This window comes from Orcinus orca, chromosome 11, assembly GCF_937001465.1.
Source record: "Orcinus orca chromosome 11, mOrcOrc1.1, whole genome shotgun sequence".
Taxonomy (NCBI): Eukaryota; Metazoa; Chordata; class Mammalia; order Artiodactyla; family Delphinidae; genus Orcinus; species Orcinus orca.
The window spans coordinates 5,160,928-5,168,078 of NC_064569.1; the positions used below are offsets into that span (position 1 = coordinate 5,160,928).

General features: G+C 51.9%; 1 protein-coding gene across 2 annotated transcripts in view; it reads left to right on the forward strand.

Annotated features, from left to right (window-relative positions):
- Positions 1-5,741, forward strand: part of KCNA6 (potassium voltage-gated channel subfamily A member 6) — a 33,042-nt gene extending 27,301 nt beyond the window's left edge. For both annotated transcript variants that reach the window (XM_049693860.1, XM_033404272.2), the window contains one exon: positions 4,576-5,741. The gene's annotated coding sequence lies outside the window, so the exon portion shown is untranslated. The remainder of the gene's footprint in view (positions 1-4,575) is intronic.
- Positions 5,742-7,151: the final 1,410 nt, after the last annotated feature.

Below are 7,151 nucleotides of genomic sequence, written 5' to 3' on the forward strand. Positions count from 1 at the left end.
GACTTGGGAGAGACCGACAGTCTCCCTGTGGGTGTCTGGAGCCTGACGTAGCCCTCGCCTTGCTGCATGCGGCCTCCCCATCTCTCAGGGGTTGCACAGGGTTTGGTGACGTACCCCAGAGGAGCAGCAACTTCGATCCAGCTCAAGGTTTCAGGGGATGCCAAATTCCACATCACTCACAGGAATGCCGGAATGGTTGGGAAACAGCTGTTGAGTCTAGACCAGCCAGTGTAGACACGAGACTGAGATGGTCAGTGGTTTGCACTGGATCCAGCAAGAGGCAGGATCATCCAGATTCTGGTCCTCACTTTCCCCTGCACGTGGGGCATGGCCCAAGCTCTGGGAATTGCAGCCCATTTGAAGATGTGACTCCCCCGATAGCAATTGCCAAGAGCTGATTTTGGGGGCAAAGGAAATGGTGTTTTAAAAATATACGCATGAGGATCCTCAAATTGCGTTGTTCAATTGTAATATATCGCAGACGTAAAAAATTTAAGACTCCCTCTGACTATTTTAGCTTGTGTCTGAAGGGGAGTTAATTTAAAGGAGACAACCTGGCAGGCTTATTCTTTTTAGAAGGAACGTTAAAGAATGTTTGTTTTATCATACGATTCTGAATAAGTAGGGAAAAATGGATGAATTCAAACTTGCTTTACTCAGTAAAGGGTTAAATTAATACAGGATTACTAGGTAGTCCTTAATTGCACAGGCAGTATAAACAAGTGGTGCTCAAATTAGGTGTTCAAATTTAGATCCCCCGATGCCCTATCTTATGTTGGATTTGTTATTTTGTGCATTAGCTGACAGATGGTCGTTCTCATGGCGGCCCTGTCAGCCGGCCCATGTCACCATCTTTTCTGTATAGTTATGCATGTGCAATAATTTTGCTACTTTGTTGCATTTTTTTGCCCTTGTTTTATAAAAATGAGGGGAACACAGAGAAATTGACAGCACCAAGCAAAGTTGTTAGCAGAGCTGAGAGGAGATAAAAATCGTTAGGTTTGCCGAAAGTGCTGAATCAGTTGTTCACTGGGATTCAGCCAATTGAATGTGTGTTGAATTATGAAGGAAGGTAACATATTGAAGGATCATGTGTGAAGTGCTGGAGATAGATATGGATGTTATATCTACAAGGCAAAGTGTAAGGAAGGATTTCATCATACCTTAGTGCTCCAGCATAGAAACCCCATACAACACAACCTTTTGCAGATTTTATATAAATACATATTTCCAGAAATTATATGTAAAGATGGGAACCACAGGCTTATAGAGAAGTGAGTGGCAGGGCTTTACAGAAAAGCGTGCTGGACTTCCCTGGTGGTGCAGTGGTTAAGAATCCGCCTACCAATGCAGGGGACACGGGATCAAGCCCTGGTCTGGGAAGATCCCACATGCCGTGGAGCAACTAAGCCCATGTGCCACAACTACTGAGCCTGCGCTCTAGAGCCTGCGAGCCACAACTACTGAGCCCACGTGCCACAACTACTGAAGGCTGCGTGCCTAGAGCCCGTGCTCCACAACAAGAGAAGCCACCGCAATGAGAAGCCCATGCACTGCAAGGAAGAGTAGCCCCCGCTCGCTGCAACTGGAGAAAGCTCGCGCACAGCAACGAAGACCCAACACGGCCAAAATTTAAAATATAAATAACTAAATAAAGTTATTTTTTAAAAAAAGCATGCAGTCTCCAAGTCCTAAGAGTCTTAGGGCAGAGGTGAGGCAGATTAATAAATGTTATTCAAACCCAAGCAATACATATTGCCTGTTGCAGTAGCAAAAGGTAGTGTTTTAACAAATTATTGATAAATATTTACTGAGCTCCTACTGTGTGCTAGGCAATGGCGATAGAATGATAAACGGAACAAATGATTTCCTCCTTTAACAGAACTGATGACGACAATGATGATGATGATGTGGTGTGTGTGTTAGTGCTGATGGTGGGGCTAGAGGCACCTGTTCATCCAGTAAAGCCCAGTATAAAACTGCAACTGTGACAAGCGTTACAAAGTACATTCACATACCAGTTCTATAAGAGCCTGAAATGGGAGGTTTTGACTTAATGATATGTGAATTATATAAAGAAGTTTAGATAGGCAAAGTTTCCAGAAATGTCATTCCAGGTAGAGTGAACAGTATGTCCGAAGGCCCTGTAGTGGGATTAACTCGGTGAGTACAAGAGACGGGGTTGCCAAGGGAACAAAGGAAAGGGCACGCTTGGAGCAAGGCAGTCTCAGCACAAGACACTGGGTTGGATGGACTGGATGGATGCAGGTGGACCCGTTACAAAACTTTTGCCAACATCCAGGTGAAAGATGGCACTAGAGTGATAGTGATGGAGATAGAAAGAAGTGATTGGATTTGACAGCGATGGAGGAGGTGGGAGCTTCCGGCCTTGGGGATGGATCGGAGGAGGTGGGTTAGAGAGAGAGAGGTGGACGAGAGGAAGGAGATAACATCTAGGACTAATAACACAAAAAATAGGAAATCTAGCCCTCACTTCCTTGGCATTGGAATGAAATATGATTAGGGGTTGGGGAGGTGAAAAACAGTATATTTAGGAATCATTTTAATTTTTGTTAAAGTCATACCCGCCCATGATTTGAAAAGCCCAATAATACTGTAAGGCTTCTGAGGAAACTCAGCAGGCCTTGCTTCTCTCCTCCCCAGGAACTCAAGTCCTTAGATAAGGCAACCGCTTTCAATTATTTGAACAGTTAGTTTCCGGTATTTTCCTTCGTTTTTCTCTGTAAATGCTTCTGTTCTCACAGAGCTCTCACTCCAGTGGGGAGGGTAAGGAAACACTGAAAGAAAACATCGCTGTCAGCCTCTCATTATATAGAGGCAGTGCTCTACAGGGACGGTTATACGTAATATGGAGAGGAGTAAGCACCCGTGGGAGTGATGTGGGCCATGCTGGGAAGAAACGCAGTGTTCACTAAGGGAGCGGGGGCAGGGATGACCCAACTGAGAAATGGCATCTGAGCAACGACCCAAAGGATGGGAAGGAGAGCCCCGTGGGTGTGTGGGGAGGTGGCCTTCTAGACCAAGCGACGGCACGTGCAAAGGCCCTGAGGTGGGAGGACAGAGGGTGTAGCTGAGAACCAGAACAGCAGAGGGGTCCTTGCCGCTGGAGCACAGGGAGCAGGGGAGGGCGATGGGGATGAGGTCAGCTTGGTAGGGTGGGGAGGCATGAGGGGTAGAGCCTCATGGGCTGCTGTAGCAACTTTGACTTCTACTCGGTGTGATGGGACAGCACCTATTGTCTTGAGAGGAACCCGTATGCCCACTTGCTGCCACAATTTTTGGTTAAGTCGGTGCTCAGTGTTTCCACATCATCACTAGCAAATATATTCTCTGCACTGTCAGCATCATTTTCTTGGATCCCACACGTAGGTGATGTTACATGATACTTGTCTTTCTCTGTCTGACTTACTCCACTCAGTAGGATAATCTCTAGGTCCATCCACGTTGCTGCAAATGACATTATTTCATTCTTTTTCATGGCTGAGTAGTATTCCATTGTATCTATGTACCACATCTTCTTTATCCGTTCCTCTGTTGATGGACACTTAGGTTGCTTCCGTGTCTTGGCTCTTAGTGTGGCAATGAACATGGGGGCACATGTGTCCTTTCAGGTTAGATAAACTTCCCCCCTTTTGACTGAGTGGCAGAGGGATAGATGTTTGGCTCTGTGGAGGTGGGGAGGAGACCTGGAGGAGCATGTCCAAGGCAACCCTGGCCTGTTCCTGAAGGGCTTTGTGGGAGTTACAGCAACGCGCCTTCACATCCGGTGGCTGAGTTGGGACTTGGCTTTCTCAGCCCAGGGCGCGGTAGAGGCACACCTTGAACACAGAACACTGGGTCCCAAATCTCACCTACTTTCCAGTAGAAAACACTGACGTCTGATATCACGTGGGACTGACTGTAAGGGCAGCAGGAAATCAGGGAAGAGAGAGCTCAGTCGTGTTGGTGCGGCCAGAGGGGCTCACGGGCGGCACTGAGGCTCGGCTGGGCTGGGAGGGATGGGGGATGGAGGAAAGTGGGAGGGGGAGGCAGGAGGCTCCAGTGGGTGGCAGAGGGGAGAGCCAGGCTGTAGCAAGGACTCTTTCACGGAGGAAGCGTATGCCTGGTGGATCTGAGGGTCAAAGTTGGCCCTGGGACCCAGCAGGACAGTGCAGGTGTCAGAGAGAAGGGAGCCCAGCTAGTAAATTGTATGAAACGTCACCTTCCTGGGCCTGGAAGCTGAGCGGATTGCTTGGGCTTAATTTTGGGGGACTGAGAGGCCATTAAAGGTGGGGTGTTGATGACCACGGTATACAAAGGCAGCTTCTGCAAGAGCCGTTCACAGCTCAGCAGTTGCTGATGGGTTGCAGGGACCCTTGGAGGGCTTGTGGGGTGGCAGGTAGGGTTTGGGTAAACCAGAGAGGCCAGGAATGGGGCCAGGTGGGGGACCAGCATGCACAGGAGCTAAGAAAAGGGGCTGGCCGTCCGTCCAAGGCCTCTTGGGGCCACTCTCCTCGTGCAGCCCAGCCCCCCACCACTAACTCACCTCCTTTTCTTCTGATTCATCCCTGGCAGGAAGGAAGGGAAGAGGCTGGCACAGAGGTCCAAGCCAGGAGACCTACACCTCCACTTCTGATAGTGGCTGGGAAAAGAGGGTCCGGACCCTCAGCTCCTCCAGAAGACGAGACCCCCTCCGGTGGCCTCCCGCGAGCCTTGACCAGGCTGGAAAAAGCTGGGACCAGACCCACTGGCTAATTTAAAGATGGGGCCCAGGATATGGGGGTGAAGCTGGGGCGGGGAGGTGAGAGCTGGTGGTGTGGATCGAAGAGACCAGGTGTGGAGAGGTCAGGGGTCGAGCGATGTGGGCAAGTGCATGGCTGTGCTGCAGGCCCGTCTAGGAAAAGGGTGGCCATGGAGGACCACCAATAAACACACGCAGAGTCTCGGAGGCCGTGCGCTTCGCTGTGTGCCAACATCAACAGCTAAGTTAAGCAGACACGTCATGCTAAGTCATGACAAAGGCAGCTATCCAAGGTGCCTGGGCACCCAGCCAGCGCCCCAGGTGCCACCCACAGATGGCATCAGAAAGGACGCTTGATCACCCTCTGCTGTGACCCCACCCCGGATAGGGGATGTCTTCCAAGGGAGCAGGATGTGTCACCCACGGTTGAGGAGCGGCCCGCCTCTCCTATAGACGTGCCTGTGGACAGATGTCAAGGCCATATGATGCCACGCGCAGGGCGTCCCAGGACAGCGGAGGCTCCTTTCTAGTGTGTAACCCACTTCCCCAGGGGAAGGAGAGAAGTTTCTACTTCCGGGAAATCCCTCCTCCTCGCCTCCCTCCCTCCCTCCCTCCAGCATCCTTCCAGGGTGCTCTGGAAGGGGACGTTCCCGCCAGTGGCCGCTCGTCCAAGTATCCTTTCCTCTTGGTGACAAAACGCAGGCTGATTTTCTTGCCTTGAATTGACTTTCCTAATTAGGTGTTGCTGAGGTTACCGTTTGCTTTAATGCCCGGACCCTCCCAGATCTGTGTGCTGGGCAGGGGGCTTCGTCACCAAACTGCAGAAGCCCCGGCAGCGGGGACCATCTCCTCAGCGAAGTGCCCACCCGATGTCTCTAGCAAAGCACCGGACGTGGACTTGTCCCTCACAAAGTGTCCGGTGGATGAGTGAGTGAGGATGTGATTGAATGAATGTTGGCTCTGGTTAATATATGCCGTTAACACGCTCGCGTATAAGTCATCAAGCGCTTACACGTTGTTTCCTGTAAGTGAGGGTGGCCGCAAGCATCGCTGCGTCACACACACACACACTTTTGTCTCCCAGGCTTCTCCTCTTACCGAAGAAGCCTCGCAACTCTGACATCTCCTGTGAAGGTCTGTTTCCCAAACTGTGTCTGTGATCTGTTTGCTTCTTCATTCAACAAGTGTTCGTTGAGTGCCTGCTGTGGGCCAATGGACAAAACCAAGGACTCAGGCTCTTAAGAAGCTTAGCTTCTGCTGGAGGAGATAGGCAATCGATAGAATAAGTAACTAAAATACACTCTATGCTAGGTGAGTACAAACGCCACCGAGGAACATCCAGAAAGGGGCCCGTGAAATACAGCAGCGGGTAGGGGAGTGTGAGGACCAGATTAAAGCAGGGGAGACAGGGGAAGGCTGACCTAGAAGGGAATGTCTGAGTAAAGAGCAGAGGGGGTCAAGGAGTGAGGGCGGCGTTCTAGATGGAGGAACAGAAAGTGCAAAGGCCCTGAGGTGCGAGCCTCGCTGGCGTGTTCCAGGAACAGCAAGGGGGCCGGTGCGGCTGGAGGGCAGTGAGCCAGCAGGACGCGAGGTCAGGGTTGACTGGGTGCTGAGGGTGGGCTCTGTCCAGCCAGGGCCTTAGAGGCCCTGAAAGGACTGTGCTTGTATGTGGAGTTGGAAAGGAAGCCATTCCTGCAGGGTTCTGAGCGGAAGAAGGGACATGTCTGGACTTCAATTCTAACAGAATTTCCAGTTGGGAAGCGGGTGGGATAATCCCGGTGAGAGCGGCTGGTGGGTGGACCAGGCTGTCCATGGTGGGGTTGGTGAGAAGTGGACAGAGAGAAAGAGCGAAGGCGAGGATGACTCCCAGCTTGCGGGGGAGAAAGGGGAGACCCAGGGGCCGGACCACCCTCTGTGGCTGTGCTGGAGACCCAGCGACCCGCTCCCGGAAGCTGCCCTGCGGGTGACGTCACCCACCAGACTCTGTCCCCAGGCACAGCTTGGCTTTCCCTCCCAGCCCCACTTCCTTCTCTCCAGGAATCCGGGGGTGGACGGCAGCAGGGGGGGTGGTGGGTGGGTAGTGTCATCTGCTGCCGTCCCCGCTGTCTGTCTCCCTGACCGCACATCCAGGACGGGCTGCATCTGCATTTCCATGATTTATTCTGAGTCTCGTGCACCTGGGAAGGTTGGGGACCCGGCTGGCCTTGGCCTTGGCAGGCAAGGTATTGTCACCTCCTGGGCAGTCACACCAGAGTGGGACGCAGGAGACCAGAATCACCTGAGGCCAAGACAATGGGGGAAGAAAAGCCAGGGTGCGTGGGGCGCTCCAGTAGGAGAACCGGAATCGGTCTGGGAGAAGAAGAAACATCAGTGGCAGGCTGAGGACACCTCTATCCTGGCCCCTGGAGGG